The following is a 20,028-nucleotide window of genomic DNA, read 5'->3' as shown; positions in this document are numbered from 1 at the left end:
GGCTTTGGTTTTAAGGTTGGCTTACCTCATGTGGTCATTTTCACCTAATTAAATCATATGCAGTTCAAAATTATATAGAAACAGCTACAAAAGACCTTAGGGGAAACAGGTTCTTCTGGATGAAAAATCAAATTTAGCCACCAATAAACTCATTCAATGAAAAATGGAAACAAGAAACCAGACTCCCTGGTTACACTGCACATATGTCCATGTGCCATGAGTATCCAATGTACTCGTACAAAATATCTGGTACATTTCTGATGTGAAACCATGTATTAAAAACAAACAGAATCAAACAATCAGTAGCAAAGGGTCACTGTTAATCTTTGAATCTGATTTGGAAAGCGTGGTGCTACTTGGAAGATCAAATACTGCATACAAGGTCTGAAAAACAAAGTGGCCAATTTATAGCTGGCCTTCATTAAGAGATGTCCAGTGACTTCACACGAGTCTTTTACCACAACCATCTAAAACAGAGGAGACATAAAGAAATAAAAAGCAAGGACAAGAAGGAATCTGAAAAGAGAAACTAGGAAAGGAAACAGTACATGGGGATATTTTTGCTCCCAGCTACGGACAAGTGTCACACTTTCTCCTGATAACCTTGACCTGCTTTTCCTGGCTCAGCAGTAGCAGCTGTGTCACATCGGCTTAGCATCTGCTTATCAATCTAATTGTGCAAACCTGACTCCCGCTTCCAGTGTCCTTACATTGAGGGATAGCACAGTGACCGGGTTGACTGAGCAGCCTGCAGAACGTGGGAAACAATCAGGTCTTCGGGGAAGGAGGGCAAGGCAAGGGTTGCAGAGACGACCAGAACAGGGTTTCTTTATTGTCCAATGATCACAAGTGGAAAGCATATTTGTTGGGCAGCACATGGGGCAGGTTGTTCTAAAGTTGCAAAATTAATGGGTTGTTGAATCTTAACAAGGAAAATGTCATACCACCACAGACTTCAGTAAATATGGAATGGTCTGTCAGTCCTCTCAGGGCATTGTTGCATGGACACTGTGGCATGATAATCACATCTTCTAAACCAAAAATGGGGACACAAGAAATAGTGTGAGCCTGTGAAGCAGAGCTCTGGTGATGCAGAGTATGGCTCTCTTGTCAGGCTTCTGAGGTTCAAATTCTGCCTCCACCACTGCCCAATCATGTGGCCTTGGAACAGCTACTGAAGCTCAAGGACACCCTTTGGTTCTGGTCAAGATCAGATGAGTTAGTGAACAGAAAGGTATAGAACCATGCCCCTAGTGTGGTCCCAATAAATATGTAGTCAGAGATGATGTGTGTTTACTTATGGAAACAAAATAATATTAATAGCCAACATAAGACAGACTATTTGAAATTAAATCTGTCCCCCAAAGAAGTCTGGATTACATGGTTTATATAGTACATACTCAACCACGGTGAAGTTTATAGTGTGTGATCACTCCTTGTCAGCGGATTTCTTATGATCTGGGCCCTTCTAAATGGCCTAGCCTGCAGTATCCACCACTAGTCACTGAGCGAACAAATAATTATTGAGTTTGGCTTAATCCGTTCTTAGGGTTTAGAAACTGTTCTAGGCAATGCAGACACAACAGGGAACAAAAGTCATAATCTCTTTCTCACGCAGAGCTTACATGCTAGTAGGGGAAACAAAAAATATACAGATACACAAAACAAAAACAAAATGGCAATACAAATACAGAGTCAGGAAGTGATAACTACTGTAAGAGGAATGAAAGGAGATGCTGAGGCAGAGAGCTGCAATCTCTAATTCATGTGGTCAAGTATCTCTGAAAAGGTGATAGTTGAGCAGAAATCTGAATGAAGTGAAAGAGGAAATAATGCAAACATCTTGATATAATTCCAAGCAGAAGGATCAGCAAGAGCAAAGAAGGCCAGTGCACCTGGCAACCTGAGGAAAAGCAGGTGAGCATGTCCAGAGCATAGTGAAGGAGGGAGAGAAGGGAGTAGATGCAATCAGAGAGCTACTCAGTGGCCCACTGTGTTGGTGATGAAAGCATCATAGGGAATTTGGAAACCTAAAAATATGCTGAGAAGCTATGAGAAAACTTTGAGCAGAGGAATGCCAGAATCTGACTTCTCTTTAAAAGGACCCCTCTGGCAGCTCTGTGGAAAACAGACTGTAGCAAGTAAGAATGGGATCAACGGAACCAGTGTGGAATCTTCTGTAACAAACCAGCTGAGAAAAGAGTGGCTTGTAATAGGATGGCAATGTAAGAAATGGGATATATTTTGAAAGTAGGGCAAACACCATCAACTGATAAGTTAAATAAACGGTTTAAAAGAAAGATAATACTGACTCCAAGTTTTTTAGCAAAAGCCAGCTGGGTGACTGCCACATTGAGAAAGCCTGGAAGATGATGGTTTTGAGATGGAGGGGCACTGAGATCTTGGACAAGCTAAGTTTGAAATGCCTATTAAATATCCTGATGGATGTCAAGTGAGAAAGATAAATGAAACTTGAGTTCAGGGGAGAGATCAAATCAGGGGATTTCTATTTAGGAGTCATTAGCATATAGATGGTATTTAACATGGAACTTTAGTGAGTACAGCTGAAGAAAATGTCCTGGCGTTTAGGGCTGAGTGAAGCAGGACCCAACAAAAGCTGGAACGATTGTTTAGTTAGGACAAAATGTGCAGTAGGAAGAGGCTGCAATTAGTCAGCTAGAGACCCAAACCTTTATCACAAGTTCCATGTTCCAGCTGTATAACTGGCTGCCATTAAGGTCGCTTCATGTCCAGAGCATAACCTATAAAATGAGATGTATCATCTGTGCCTGCACCACCCTTACTGTTCATGGGAAGCACAAGGTATCTCTTCCGTGAGAAGTCTCCAGGGAAATGCTGCGGCACTGCTAGCAGACAAGGAGAGAAAAGGTGTGAGCCAAAGACATACCATACTCTACTGGAAAGAAGAAAAGCCAGCAATAAGGCTAGAGTTAAATTCCAAAATGTGCTACAGTCCATATTTCCAGCCCCCAACCCCAATTCCTCCTTCCCATCTCCTAAGCAATGTCAACTCTAAGCTACAAATGAATACACTCAGAAGAGCATTAAAATGCTAAGTCAGAACAGCATCAAAGAAGAAAAAAAATACTGGGGAGATTTAGAAAGCAAAGGAAATAGAAAATATTCTTGTCTTCCTTACTGGTTAGGAATTGAAGAAAGAGAAGAGAATGCAATCTTGGCTACTTGCCATTTCCATGAGGGGAGGCAGCATGCAGGGCCCTTCTGAGGGAGATCAATGCTCAGGATCCTGGTGGGTAAGAGGTTATGTAGTGGAGTATCTGATTAGTAATTCAACTAGGATTGATTCCAAGGGCTGATGTGCAGGGATTCAATCCTGAGAAGGAAGAAGTTTGGTCTGTGTTCCAAATTGGCAGTGAAAGATTAATTTATTTTAGAGATTGTTTCTGAGTGGAGAAAAAGGATGAGACCATTGAAAAAAGTAAATGATGAACTACCCAGAATCCTAGCTTCCCTTCACTGTTTCAGGAATAAAACAATGAGCAAAAGAGAGAATATGAACTGGTATGAATATGTTCCAGTATATGAACGTGTCATTAAAAAGAAAACATTAATTAGTTGTCTTCTCTTCCCCTTGAACTTTTCATTTAGGAACAGACACAGTTTTAGGGACTGGACAAAGAAAGGATATACATATCACTCAAGAATCATTCAATAAAACATCATAGCTACGTTTAAGTGGTATTTTACATATTTGGGAGGAGAGGGGTATCCTTAAAAGTACCCCACAAAGCACATGGGCGCATGCACGTGCGTGCACACACACACACACACACAAAAGCCAAGTACAATTATTTTATATATTTAACTTAAAGGCTTCATTTTTTAAAAAAGCAATATATATCAATCTCAAGTCCATTTTGTCCTCATACCCAGTCCTAAATCTCTAGCAATAAACACTGCTATTCTGTATTTATTTTAAAAACAAATGTTATCACACTGTACCTAGCATTCTGCAACTAGCTCTTTTTCACTCAACATTGTTTTTTTTATATATGTATATGTTGATACAAGGGGTTTATTTCATACCTTAAATTCTTTCTCAGTTACTCATGCATCCTCACACTATCCCATGTAATCTTCTTGAGTCAATTGAATAGAATACAGCACTCTTCACTTTACAGATGACAGGGCAGTACTGAAGACTGCCCAGAGGGTAGGACAGAACCTCTGTCTCCATGGTTAATGCTCCTTCGCTATACCAACCATTTTCCAAACTGTATTATTAGCAGGGAAACCATTCTTTTCAGATGTAAACCTTACACAGAATCCCAATATCTAAGAGGAATTCATGTTAGTATCAGAGGCAGAGGTCCTGGGCCATGCCCCTCAGCCTCCCCTACCCGAGCAGTGGCTCTGCGGGCAGCCTCATGAACCTCTGGGCCTCTCCTGCACCTGGTCTGAGAGCCCGGGCAGTAGAGCAACTGCCTTTCTGCAAAGCACTGTGTGGTCTGGACAAGGGTGATAAACAGACCGAGACGCCCACAGCGATGTGGTCAATGACAACACACTTATTGTGATGCTACCTATGTAAGATGGGGTGATGGGCAAAAGGAGGCTGGCAAAGCCGGTCCTATCATGAAGACCCAGAGTGAAAGCTGTTTAATACTCTCTTGGGATTAAAACTCAGCCAAAGAAGGTTTCGAGAAGATAAGCATCTCACATTGCGGTGGAAAAACAGAGATGCTGGAGATGGACAAGAAGAGCGGTGAGCAAACATCAAGGAAAGGGTGGTTCCTGCCGAGGAAAGAAGAGAGAGCAAATCGCTCAAAAAGAGGCAGTTCAGTTCTTGGGAGGAAAAAAAGCATCCACAGAAATGAATGGATAAGATAAAAACAACAACTGAAAAAAATACATTCAATATATATGGAGCCAAAGTCTGAGATGAGGGAAATGAGAAGTATGTTTGTTTGGTTTTTCAAATAGAACGACAGGAGTCTGAGAAGGAAAAAGGCCGCAAGACTAATAAATTCTCAAAAATATAGGGATAACACAATGTAAAGGTGGACGTGTAATAAAAACAGCATAAAGCTCAAGAAGCCTACAAAGAGTGTATGGCATTCGGAATGAAAGAATGATTTAATCTGAGATGAAGAAATAAGATTATGGATCAAAAGTGACACATTGCATACAAATAAATATGGCAGAAATCCTGAAGACAAGGATGATGCTGAAAATTGGTGTCAACTAAATCTCGGGGTTGGAAGGTTCAGGATTAGAAGAATAAGAAAACAATAAGAAACTCAATAAATGTCAAAAATATAGATCAAACATGCTTTTTAGACATAAGGTAATAACTGCCCTATTCAATCAGGAAAATAATAGCAAATGTTCACCCAGGATGTGTTCTGCTGCTAATCCTAAGGCAGCTATTTAAAGCAAGACACTTTTCAGGAAAAAACCATTTATTAGGGAGAACTAAACACACTACAGATTACATACATTTTATTATCCATTCAGTAGCACTTGTGAATAAAACGTAAGTGTAAGTACAAATCAAATCCTTCCTCAAGAAATTATTTGTGAGAACTTTGCCAGGAGACTTGCCGAGTATTAGGGTTTGACTTTCAGTCTTATTCCTTCATGTTCCATGCAAGTCTTGTTAACTGGAGGCATCAACGGGGAAATGCTAAGAGTAATGGGCTCTATAATTTCTCAATGATACAGGTTTCCTGCTTTTGCTACAGAAGTTTATCAACTGTTTCTACCGCTCTATTTCTATTGTTATAGTGAAAGTTGATACTACACATAAAATATACAAGGCATGCCTCCAATTTCCTTTGCTAATTCCCTCTACACTAGACTGCCATAGTTAGAGGAATATTAGCTTTCATAACTTGGGGTAGGAAAATAATACCTTCAAGACTGAGCACAGGCCACTCATATGCCTTTCCTCTATGCTGGTTTTCTATTTCTTATTCTAAATGCCACTATTACAAAGCACTTCATTACTCTAGGTGTGAGCCCAGTGTATCAAACTAAACTGAGATGCTAAGGGGCGCCTGGGTGGCACAGCGGTTAAGCTTCTGCCTTCGGCTCAGGGCGTGATCCCGGCGTTCTGGGATCGAGCCCCACATCAGGCTCCTCTGCTATGAGCCTGCTTCTTCCTCTCCCACTCCCCCTGCTTGTGTTCCCTCTCTCGCTGGCTGTCTCTATCTCTGTCAAATAAATAAATAACATCTTTTAAAAAAAATAAATAAATAAATAAAATAAAAAATAAAAAAATAAACTGAGATGCTAAGAAACTGTTTTTATGACTGTTTTGTGTGGGTTACACCAAGTCTGAGAAAACAGTAACTCAGAAAAAAGTGGGTCATTACAATAGATAAGATTTATTTACAAGAAAATTTGAGCTTTCATAATAGAGAATGAAAAATAACATCTTTGCTAATCATGCTATGGTCATAACTGATTATTACTTTCTCAAAAATCCCTGAACTACTGAATAAATAAAGTAAAAATAAGCCAAGTCCTGTTAGAAACAAAGAACATTCAAACTACGGTAAGAAGATAAAAGAACAAGAAGCCTTACTCTCAAGATATCACGGAGGTGATAACATGTTAAAATATGATATAAAGAAAATGTTCATTGGAGGGGCGCCTGGGTGGCACAGCGGTTAAGCGTCTGCCTTCGGCTCAGGGCGTAATCCCGGCGTTATGGGATCGAGCCCCGCATCAGGCTCCTCCGCTATGAGCCTGCTTCTTCCTCTCCCATTCCCCCTGCTTGTGTTCCCTCTCTCGCTGGCTGTCTATCTCTGTCGAATAAATAAATAAGATTTTTTAAAAAAAAATAAAGAAAATGTTCATTGGAAAGAGATAAAAATGGGAAAAAAAGTAAATGGAAATAGTTTAAGAAAACAAAAGGAAGCATAAAAAAAGGGATTGAGGAAAACGTATACAAAGTGAAATGGATAACATAATAAAGAGAACATAAAAGTAGGACTCTATATATAAAATAGAAAATAATACCAAAAAAAAGATTTTTAAGGTGGAACAAAAAGAAAATCCATTGAGAGGATGGTATTTATTATGAAACTACCCCAAGAGAAAAAAAAAATTATAGGACATATGTTGATAAATACTGAAAAACTTACCGAAAGGTAAATAAACATTTTTTAAAGATTTATTTATTTTTACATCAAAAACTAGGGACGTACTGTATGGTGACTAACATAATAAAAAAATATTATTATAAAAAAAAGATTTATTTATTTGAGAGAGAGAGCGAGCAAGCAGGGGGAGGGGGAGAGGGAGAGAGAGAATCTCAAGCAGACTCCCCCCTGAGCACAGACCCCAACACAGGACTCAATCCCACAACCCGGAGATCATGACTTGAGCTGAAATCAAGACTCGGACACCCCCGGCGGAGCTACACAGGCACCCCAAATAAACATGTTTAATAGTAGATCGTTTTGCTCAAAAATAAATGACAAAGTTGTCAAATATGTATCCTTGAGTCAAATGACCTCACTGACCTGGAATTGTAGTACCACAACTGGTAAGGAGGGGACAGATAAGAGGAATAGTGAGGTGACAGAATAATAAATAAGAAACAATAACAAAAATTTACTGATTTATAATGAATCATGGAACTTTACATCAAAAACTAGGGATGTACTGTATGGTGACTAAATAACAATAAAAAATTATTATTAAAAAAATTTACTGATTTAGAGATCAGTAAAACAGTGATATTTTTAATAAAAATTATCAGTAACCAGCATGGGGTCAGAAGGATGGCTTGTGTTTATCATTTCATACGTTAGGGGGTCTTCGGATCATTCAGGGAGAAACATCCCCTTCCACATATTCTCACCACCAAATCTACAAACTCAGCTCTATCAGCACCCAATTACTCTGCCTTCCCTCCTCTTATAATGAATTATAATCATTATATGTATTCTGTGGTTTTCTCTAAGACCACCCTTTTTATAGTGTACTAGATCTGATCCTGCTTCACCTACACTGGTCTGGAATTATCAGCTTTTCTCTGTTAATCATCCCCCTCAACAGACAAATATGCTGTAATGCCTCTTGCCTTTAAAGAGTCTCCCTATATTTCACGGCCATCCTGTTACTCTCCCCTTTACAACCTGTCTTTGCCTCCTCTCCTCCCAATCTGTCTTAACCACTCTAACAGGGTTTTTTTTCCCACCCAGTCTTGCTGTATATACCCTATACATCTTGCTGTATATACCTTACCCTTGGTAAGTCAGCTTACCAAAACTCGGAGAAGGCACAACAGAGGAAGGCAGTTACAAAGAAAACATTTGTGTGATATTAAAAAGACAGATTTCAGAAGGAAAAATATTTATGGTCTTGGGCATAAGGAATCTCTATAAAAGCAGAAGTCCATTGTCAGAATGCAAAGAAGAGGTGGCCAGAAGATGAAACACATTTAGAGCTAAAAGGAGGAGAAACGGATGAAGAAAGGCATCGTGAAAACATGAGAACCCGGAGCTCACAAGAAACTGGGTTGGCTTTGACACTGAAAGAGGAACAGTAAATATATATTTATAATATGTAAATAAATTTTATTTTTAAAAAACTGCAGGTCTAATGAGAACTACCTCAAAAAAGTAAGTCTCCACAAATGTTCGGTATAAAGTCTTCCGATCACCATGTTATACCACCAATCCTATTAGTATGACGCGTTTTCAAATTCTGTATGCTCCGAAGCCCAATGCTGCAGCATTATTAAACAAAATTTAGTTCCAGCCTCCAAATGTCCTTCAAATGTATTAACTGGCTGTCAGCTAGGATCTCCTGATAGTAAAAAGTGAGGAAAGAAGGTATCACTCATCCAAAGGAACAGTTTAGGGGGGGTGTGAACGAAGAGGAATTTGGGGTAGGGGCCAACAAGATTCAGAAGCTAAACGGCTAAAGCTGGGGGGAAAATCATTTGAACTTTGGCATCAGGAGGGAAGAAAAAAAATTACAGTCAGAGCTGAATTCACCCCAGTACTACTCTGTAGTCTCTTTCTCATTCGTGTGGGCAAGACAGGGCAAAAGCTGGGCCCTTATCATTGTCAATGCTCCCTAAGCATGGAGCTAGCCATTGAAGGGGAGCTTCCAGCTTCTGGGGCTGTGTGCTGACGGCAAACAGGGATCAAGCCATACATATCTACAGGCAAAGAACTAATACTCTCTCCCTTGGGTGTTTAGTTTTCAACATTCTTTAAAACCCTGGCCGAGTCTGCATATATACACAGCAGAACTGAACTAACCAAGTGTTTGGATCTTTCTTTACTTAGGAATATCATCGCAGTTTTACATGCATCTGGAAATTCTGGTTTTGCAGGCTGTTCCTGGGATGATCAAATATGTCAATATGTCCATCTGGATGCTGGAATCTTCTGCAGAGACTACTGCGTAAATATAATTGAATTCTTCCGTATTTCCAAGTGGATAATAAAATTCCACCCACCCTCTCTCCATTTCAAAGAAATACATTTTTTTAGTGGAATAACTCCTCAGGAAGGTAGACAGCGTAAGTAAAGAGAGAGAATTTAAACTAGTTTATTTGATTTTCTACTAACAAGGCTGGGCTCTTGTGAGTTTGAGGAAAAAATGATATGAGTAGTAATTATGTGTGTGTTTTAGTTATCCACACTATTCCTATTCCTTGATAATGTTTCGTTGGCAATTTACCGTACAAAATGAAGGATCTCAGAAAAGAAGTCGATTCTAACTAATTTCTGAGAATTCTTGTCCTTTGATCTAGTGACTTGCCCACTCACTGAAATAAAATCTAGCCAACCCGTCCCCAAATGATCTAACATCAGAATGGGGGCAAGACTTCATGCCAAGCCTGATAACTGTGTGCTGTTTATACAAAACATCCTGAAAACAGCACAGACCAAATCCCCATGAGATCAAGACAAGGCATCCCATAATTAAAGGATATCCCCTTATGTGATGAATTTGGCATCCCTTTCACATTGAAGTACCCCCCAAGACTTCAAAACCACACAGAACATAGCCCAGAGAGCGTAAGTGACAGGAAAAATAGTACAGCACTTCTATGACCAAAATAAACATTTGGTGGATGAAAGCCTCACATTCCATTCCTCTGATCACACATTGGCAGGGCCTTTGTCAGCTGCTTGGAACTAGCTTGACCATTTCCTCTCAAAAGCTGTTCATTTCAAGAGATGTCTTCTGCTTAAGCTGCAACCGAATCCCATTTAACAGGGTAATACCTCCTGTACTTTTGCTCAGTTTGTCAAATACAGACTTTTCCTTCCTATTCCATAACAATTATGGAAACATCGGCCTATAGTTTCATGCAATACTAATCTTCAAAATCATATATGAGGCTTGTTAAAAATATGGATTCCTGGTACCCAGGCTTACTTAATCAGAGTCTCTGAGGGACAGATGAGCCTTGGAATCACATATTTATCCCCTGCCCCTAGGTGATGCTGATGATTAGCCAAGTTTGGGGAAGCCCAGTCAAATGGAAAGCATGTGGAACCTCAGTGGAGAGAGGCTTCATTTCGTCTTTTCCTCTGCAGGTATGGCCTCCCTAGGTCTCTATTCTCTGGCTTGTGAAATGGTGATAAGGCTGACCACCTCCTTTCTTCTTCATCTCACTAGGATGTTGTATAGGCCAAAGAGATACTGACCTTAATTTTCTGATCTGTGGATGGGAGAGGACTGAGGCATGCTCTTCTCCCGTTTATGCAGGGCTGGGGGTATGCCTCATTTGCCTGAATACAGTGGCCAACTTGTGTGCTGACACTCTGTTCCCATGTTTCTGGAGTGGCAGAGCCAGGGGCAGAAGAAGAACAAGGATGAATGAATCTATCAAATGTGTGGACCAGTAGATGATACATTCTTGCTGGGCTTTACCACTCTTGACACCCAGCCTCCCTCCTAAGAAAATACGAATTCCTAAGGAATCAGGAGTATGGTGTTGTCAGCCACCTGGAATGGTCAGGGACAAGCTTGGCCTCTTCAGAAAATACTGTAAAAAAAGAGACAGTCAAGACAGTCTTTTTTTTTTTTTTTTTTTGGTCTTCATTTTGATGATATGGTTATTCTAGAAAGCAAAACTTAGTCAAATGAAAATAAATTATAATGAATATATTCTTTCAGGAGACTTCGTGGAAGATAAATGTGCTCTTTAGCCCTCACCTTGTTCAAATCCAGATTACACTTTGCAAAGCTCATAGGAATATATTTGAATAGTCAATGACAATGGGGTCTGGTACCGTAATGCTTACCTGTTTCTACCATAGTAACCGCCAAAGGGCTGGGCACATAGTAAGCACTCAATAAATACAAGTTGTCTAATTGATCCTTACATCTGTCCACAGGGGTCTTGAGATTTCTTCTACGGAAGAAATAAGCCAAATGGACCTTGTGAAGAATGCCTCTGTATGCTGGAAACTGGAGAAGGCTGTTTAAATACAATGAAATCAGATGTCACCAGACCCCTGCATTTTCTTGAGCTCTTGGTCAAGACCCAGAGGGCCAAGCTGCTACCATGGATATATTCTCTAATCGAGTATTTATACCTCGGAGACTCCAGCCAGCTAGGAGAATATTTATGCGGCAGTAAAAAACTTTAACAGAAAGCTGTTTGGCTCTAGTAGTTTCAGGTATTTCTACACATCTGTACTCACCATGTGTCATGTTGAATTATACTGTGTCCAGAGTGTGACAGCAGCGGCCCATAATGGGACTTACATAAAGGAATGGCCTGAGAGAGGGAGTGGAGGAGATGGCAAGAGAATGGAGGAGGAGGGAAGAGGAAGAGACTTTAAAAAGAAATATTTCTTTTGCATTTGGTTGTTTGATTTCCAGATTCAGAAGAAAAATGAAGAATGTAGAGAAATGCACGTGGCCTCACCTGCCTTTTCCAGGTGAGATACTTTTGAGTTCAGGGCTGCAACACTTAGAGGGAGCAGTGTCGTGAATCAGAGCACAAATCCCAGCTTGACCATGTACTAGCTTTGAGATCCTGAAAAGTTACTTAGCATCTCTCTAACTCAGTTTCCTTATCTGTAAAATGGGGATGATAATAATAGTACTACTTCATGGAAATTAATATAAAAATTAAATGAATTAATTTTTTCAGTACTTGGAACAAATGCTTCACGCACAGTCAACGCTACATGAGTGAGATCTCTGTGTGCATATATATTCATATATGTATACACTTTTTAAATCAAGCACTCACTGAATACCTAGAATTGAATGCTGCATCTAGAGTCTGATTTGGGTAGGTGTCATTCAAACTATAAATGAATATTATTCAGAGAATAAGTGCTTTCTAAGCTTTCAGAGAATAAGTTCTTTCTAAAGTTCTTTCTAGGCTACATAATTCTCTAGAGGGGAAATGGCACAACAATACAACTATTACTAATAGATACTTTAGAATATTAATCTGCTGGTCACTATAATGAGCACTTCGTAAGGATCCTCTCATTTTAGCCTCACAACAACACCGTGAGGTTGGACGAGTAGCCTTGATTCACAAGTAAGGAACCTGAAAACAAGAGATGTTAAGTAATCGGTCCAAGATCACACAGCTGGTACGTGACAAAGCTGGGATCAGACCAAGTCCATTCGACTCTAAACTCTGGGCCTTTCATCTCTCCTTATAACTCTTCAGGTATGTTTATTAAAATTACCACAGTTGCTGGTCGAGACTAGTAGTACTGCGTAGTTCAGCTATTCACTCCTGGAGAGCCAGGCACAAAGCCCTAGGCAACAAACTAAAGGAAAAATCCCCTCCCCCTTGAGGGGCAAACATTTCTCCCGGGAAGCCACGCCTATGACACAAGGTATACCTGACACGGTTTAAGCACTCCGTGCCAACATACTTTAGAACATTCACTGTGCTGGTCACTGTGATTGTCTAATTTACAAGGACTGTCTGATTTCACTCACAACAACGTTATGATGTTGGAACAAGCATCTCCAGACCATAACAGATAATAGTAACAGGTAATATTGTTATTGTTATTGCCATGTTACATAAGGGGAAACTGAGACACCTAACTGCTTAGAAGGTTATCCAAATAAGGGAAGAGCCACAGTTTGAATCCAGCAGTAGGACTCCAGAGTCCACGCTCTGGAAATACGGCCAAACACCAATGCCAGCAGTCTAGACTGAAAATACCACAGATGTCCTAAGTTTAAGCAGGGAAATGGTGAAAAAGAGGGCAGAAAATTCAAGAAGGAAGAATCCTCTGGTAATTCATAAAAGGGATATTCAGTTCCTTGTATCTATATTTGTACTTCTGGCTTAGGTGACAAAGAGGACAATACAAAGCTTTCACAGAATACAAGAGAAAAGTCTAAGTTTGTCTTGCTGGAGTTCATACACTTTGAACTTGTCATTCAACCTGAGTCTCAGAAACAGCCGGGAAAGAATAAAAGCACTATTGCTCGCTGCTATTGGGATAATGCTTTCAGATTGATTAAGCACTTAACACTGCACATGATCTCAAGTGAAAACGCAGCTATGCTGAAGGAACTTCCGTTGCAACAGCTTGCTAGGTGAAGCTCTCGTTTATGCTTTGACCTCTGCAGCCTCCCTTCTCCGTCCTCCTTTCCCCGTCCACAGAAAGTCACGTAGATTCCTTAAGGTGACTTGCATTTCATCGATACGAAAGCTTAAATTCCAAGCTTCCAAGCTCAGTTTGCAAAGAATCTTTCCCCTTCCACTCAGCTGGCCTCAGAAGCAATCACCGTCTTGATCCTCAAAAGAATTTTTTTTTTCTTTTTGCGGGCCTGAAGAAAGGCAGGGGCTGCTTAAGCAGTAACATAAGAGCATTTAGGAAAACAACTCTACTAACTAGAGAACATCTTGTTTAGTACTTAACGCTACATGATGAAGACAAACTTCATCCTGGAGTTTGCTGGGTCTACTTTCTCCCCCATTTCCATCTGTTATTTGGCTGTGATACTGACAGCAACTCAGATGGCTAAGTGCTTATGTAGGGCTCCTAGATTAGCGTCCGTCTGTTAGCCCGTGAGTTTTGATCAGTCACTCACAGGCTCCATTTCTTTGATGCCTACAAAAGAGTTTCATAGGTTGGTCATAGTTACCATGCAAAGCAGAGCTTCACTTTTTCCAAAAAAGGAAGCAAACTACCTTATCTTCTCTCTTCCAATGGCATCTGGGGGAGCATATTCTCCAGCACTATGTCACTATGACCCCTCACAAAAGTACTGTATATAAATTTCTTTTGTGTACTATTTATTAATATTTATTTATAGATTTTGATCTATAAACTTACTTATAAATCATTAGGTGAGACACTCACACACACAGAGAACTGAAGACTAACTACCAGAATGTTCACTGTGTGTTCAATGTCGTTATTTTTAGATGGTGGGTTTATGAGTGGTTTCTCAAAATTCATTTTGCGTAATAATATTTTCTAGACTTTCTATATGGCTACCTATCTCTTATAGAACAAACTAAAAGACTTTTTAAAATGTAAATTAAATACCTAGTCTCACACATATTGAAAAATACAAAAATGAACAGACAAGTTCGGACATTTCCTTAGGTCAATTCATGACCTTGATAAATGAGAAAGCCAGATCAAAACTAGTCTAGTCTTGGTTGAATCCAACCATTTCCTATTGTTTTCCTCTAGGTACCTATACCTTTGAGAAGTTCATCTACGTGTCCTGTCCAATATGGTAGCCACTAGCTGTAGGTAGAATTTAGCTTTAAATTTTATTTACTTAAACAAAGTAAAATTCAAACTTCAGTTCCTCAGTGGCACCAGCTATATTTCAAATTCTCCACAGCCCAAGTGGCTAATGGCACAGAAACAGAAAATCCCCTCACTGCAGAAAGATTTATTAGACTGCACTAGCCTAGAAGCTCGGCTGCTAACTGAACACAATGTCACCATCAACCATGAGCAAACCTCTAGGGGGAAGGCCTCCCACAAATTTCTATGAAATAGAGGATAGCATGACTCAACTTATACCTGTTTTGCCCCCAAGCTGCATCTGGCTCATAGAGAGTGACAAGGAGTGTCCTCAAGGTTATTATGTGAATAATACATGGTTGGACCAAAGACCCCAATCTGAATAGTCTCTGGGCAATCATAAAACCTAAATAGAAAATATAGGTGCCACGAAAGTTCCAGGGCAAGTCCAGGCCTTCACCCAATACCAGATTACAAATGGCTTTCTGAGCAACTTAGCCACTTGTTTTGAGGGATACCCAATGGTGGAAGCCCACCACTGCCTCATTTAGCAAAATGCAAACACACTGTACACATGAAGAATAGTACGCAGCCCTGGCAGAGGGCATTATCATGGGACACTCAAACATCTTTAGTCACTGCTACATCTCAGAGATAAGACAAATGTAACTCTCCATGCTTAGAGGAGACCATATTTTGAATTTAGTAATTAGAGCTCAGCTCATTTTATATCATGCATCCTTGACCTGTCATTTGGATTTTCACTACTCAAAGTGTGAATGATGGACAAGCAACAAAAGCATCACCTGGAAACTTCTTACAAATGCAGAATCTCATCCCCCACTCCAGACCTAAATGAGTCAGAAACTCATTTTAACAAGATCCCCAAGGGATTCATGTGCACACTGACTGAAGATTGGGGGCCACAGATTTCTCTCCCTCTCACTTCTAACTTCCGATTTCTAGAATGTAGAAGTGACTATGCTCTCTCAGCCAAATTTTATGCAGTCCCTGGAAATGGAAAATAGCGTGGGATTTAATAAACATTGATTAACTGGAAATCTGTGACCTGGCTTTCAAAATTAGGAAGCCAGTGTACTTTCAATGTGTTGTCAAAATATACTTAAGAAATAGTGTGAGCATTTTACTGTTTCCTTTTGTTTTAAAATGCAAAAAGTAGAGAGTATCATATAGTAATACTAATAAGCAAATAATAAACCACGCAAGATTCCTTTGTTCTTTACATTGCTGTCTATAAGGGCAATCATTTTTAAAAGCTTTTATTTGATAGCTTGAATAGAATCATGCCCTAATTATAGTCTTCCTTTTTATTTGCCACTGAGAGGAAATGCACCAGATGAAGCTGTTTGAGACTCTATGGTTTGTTCTGCTGTATTAAATGCTTCTAACTGCTGACTTTTATCGTTCTTAACAAGTCAAGACCAGACTGAATGTCTTTGAGGATAATTGTTTTTATTCATTTCCCTTCTGCATTGCTAAAATGGAGGCAGTATGTAAATTAAGGAAAGAGATGCGGATTCAGAACTGCCCCAGACCTCTGCTGGCTCTCAGAAAGAGGCAAGACCAAATCTCCCCTGTTTAGATTACTGCCTATCTCTGTGATCAGCCGATGCTCTTGAAAAATGGACATGGTTTCTTGATTCTTTCAGGCAGCCTTTATGCCATTAAGTTAACCAGACTTGTGGATAGGATCCATTCCCCAAAAAAATCCATGCCGATCTATATCAATGCTCCTAACATTATGTTCTTATCCATGTAGTCGGCAATGCAATGTGTAGGGTTGTAGCACAGAAATTACTGGAGGCCAGGGGCTCAGACTTTCTGGGTGTTAGTCTCAATTCTACAATTTATTTGCTGTGTGACCCTGAGATAAAGAAAACAAGCCATGGTTTTCAAATGAAGGTGATTTTGTAACCCCTGCGGGGACATTTGGCCCCAAAAATACATGGAGACATTTTTGACTGTCATGACTTGGGGGTGCTATCGGCATCTAGCACAGAGGCCAGGGATGCTAAGAAACACTTTGTAATGTGCAGTATACCCCCACAACAAAGAATTATCAGACTTAAATCATCAATAGTACAGGGCAGAGACAGGCTGGACCTAAAGAACCCATCATCATTGCCATCATTTCAGCACTGATCTGCTCATACAAAAACTATAGCCTCGGAAAAGACCAGAGACTTTGAACAATGGAATCCTCAAATCAATCAACAAGGATCTTGAGTTCTTCATGTTCAGCACTGTTGTAGGTTCTGTGAAAAACACAAAAGTGTAAGATGGTCTTTTACTTGTTCTCTCAGAAACTAGAAATTAGAATAAACCATAGAGGTCTAATAGGATCATTCCTCATTGATCCATGCCAGTAATTTTTTGCTGCCTCTCTCCATGGTGCCCAGTCTAATTACGGGATGACTCCCTATTCCCCTGGGATGCCACTTTTCATTCTCGTTCACCTCCTTGTTCGGAAGGAACAGCAATTTGCCACTGAATGGTTATTAGCCTTTTTCCCTTTAAGAGACTAAGAAGGAAAAAAGGCCCACAGGATAATTTTAAAAGTTGTTGCTCTAGTTTTTCTCCAACTTTAGAAATCTCTGTTGGCTTTTAATTAAGAACTTGCATTTAGACTGTGAGATGAACCAGATTTGAAGGATTGTGTTTTTTTCCTCTTTTAATGAAATGGCACTCATTTCCCTAGGAGGGGTTTTCCCCAGATTCTCATTGTTCTACTAAAGATGATTTACATGGGCATCTGTGGAGGTAGTTGAATCTCTGATTGGAGAGGGAGGCCAGGGTAGACACACTGTGCCTTCCCTCTGAGAAACTAGGAAATAAACACCCTCAGGACACTCAGCTGAAATCCTCACCAACTTCAGTGTGGAATGGCTTGGAGGTGGGGTAAGTCAGAGTCCCAAAGAGTGGCAGCGGGGGCTATATGACATAAGTCCCAGAAATATGCCGTGAATGTGACTGCATCAGTCAGTTGTCTCAGACACCTGCAATGCACGTTTCACTCCACTCCTTCTCCTTATGCAGCCTTAGAATCATGCATATTCAGAAGGACTCCATGCTAAAAGAGACCCATACACCCAATTCTTGGGCACCCACGTTTTGAGGCTCCTAAATCCTTTTTTTTTTTCTTCTGAGCTCTTTGGCTAAGCACCAGGGTAAACTGATGATTCGTTTCCTAGAATTTAATAGAATAAAGTATAGTATGGACAGTATATTTGCAAATTCTCAAAATCTATCCCTCCTCAAAGTTATTAATTACAAAAGGAAAAGACTGAATAAACCTGGCAGACATTACCTTAACCAAATAATTAGGATCAACATCACCAGTAATAAGACATACCAACATCTTGTACCACTCCTATGATGAACACAAAAGGATACTACCTCATTTCTGTGGTATTCTTGACCAAAAATATTTAACCTCACTCTAAGTATGAGTAAATCATCAAGCTAAAATTGAGGGACATTTTACAAACTAAGAACCAGTACTCTTCAGAAGTGTTATGCTCATGCAAGACAAGACATCACAGACTAGAGGAGACTAGGGAGACATGACATCTTAAACACAAGGTGGAATCCTGAATCTTGGACCAGGAAAGGACATGAGTGGGAAAGTAGTGAAATACAAACAAGGTCTGTGTATAAGTTAAGAGTATTGTATCAGTGTTAATTTCCTAGTCCATGTAACTGTTTTATGGTTATATGATGATAATAATCATGTTAGAAGAAGTGGCGTGAGGGTCTCCAGGGACTGCCCATAGTGTTTTTTTTACAGGTTTTCTCTAAGTATAAAATAATTTCAAAATAAAAAGTGTAAAATTAACATATAAAAACCTGCCTACAAATGATCTTGGAACAATACAGGCAGTGGAAAGACATAAGCTGATGAACAGGCCTCCTTGCAGTCAATCCCTCTCCCGTGGACCCTGGTAACCACTCATCTATTTTCTGTTCCTATGCTTTTGCCTTTTCTACAATGTTACATAAATGAAATTATACAGTATGGAGCTTTCTGTATATGACTCCTTTTACTTAATATACAGCTTTTGAGATTTATAAAGGTTGTTGCATTTATTAGTTGCTCATTCCTCTGAAGTGCTGAGTAGTATTTCAATGTACAGATTTATCTATTCACTAGCTGATAGACAATGGAGATGTTTCCAGTATGGGGTTACTATGAATGACCTTATCAACATTCACATACATTACCTTTTTGTGAACTACATGTATGTTTTCATTTTTCCTGCCTAAATACCTAAAAGTGAGACTGCCAGGGCTTACGACAAGTGTTATGCTTACATCTATAAGAAACTAATTGTTTTCCAAGGTGCCTATACCATTTTGCATTCCCATCAGCAGGGTATGAGACTTCCAGTTGTTTTATCTCCTAGTCAGCACTTGGGGTTCTCAGTCTCTTTAATTTTACCCATTCTAGTAGGGGTATGAAGGTATCTCAATTTTAATGAGTTTCCATCTGCATTTCCCTGATAATTAATGATGTTGAGCATATTTTTGTATGTTCACTGATCATTCATATATCTTCTCTGATGAAAAATCTTGTCAATCTCTTATCAAGTAGTTTATCTTATTACTGAAGTGTAAAAATTCTTTATATATTCTGGATACAAGTCCTTTATCGGTATCTGTTTTACAAGTATTTTCTCCTACTCTATGGCTTATCTCTTATTTTCTTAACAGTGTCTTTTAAAGAGTACAATTTTTAAATTTTGACAAAGTCTGACTTATCAGGGCTTTTTTTATGTTTCATGTTTTTCATTTTCTAAGAAATATGTGTCTAACACAAGGTCACAAACATTATTCTCATATTATCTTCCAGGTATTTTAAAGTTTTAATGCTTACATTTAAGTCTTTGTCTCATTTCCAGTTAATTTTTATCTATGGTTTGAGGTAATGGTTGAGGTACATTTTTTTGTAGACAGAGATCCAATTGTTTCAGAGTCACTTGTTGAAAGGACTGTCCTTTCCCTTTTTTACTATCCCTGGGTATTTTATTTTTATGCTATTGTAAGTGAACTATTGATTTTAATTTCTAGGTGTCTGTTGCTAATGTAGGCAAATAAAACTGCAGTTTGGAAAATAAGCTGGAGCCTACAAAAATGTATATATCACCGGCTTTTTTTTTTAAGTGATTTTAGTAAAACTCCAGTCTATTTTCCAAACTTCAACCAATCCTTTTCAAAACCTCATTAGTATTTCTAATTATAAAAGTAATATATACAAATGGTGAAAGAACAATAGTCATAAAAGTGA

This window comes from Ursus maritimus, unplaced genomic scaffold (assembly GCF_017311325.1).
Source record: "Ursus maritimus isolate PB19 unplaced genomic scaffold, ASM1731132v1 scaffold_29, whole genome shotgun sequence".
Lineage (NCBI taxonomy): Eukaryota > Metazoa > Chordata > Mammalia > Carnivora > Ursidae > Ursus > Ursus maritimus.
The sequence above is the reverse complement of the archived record's forward strand: the minus strand, read 5'-3'. Positions refer to the sequence as shown.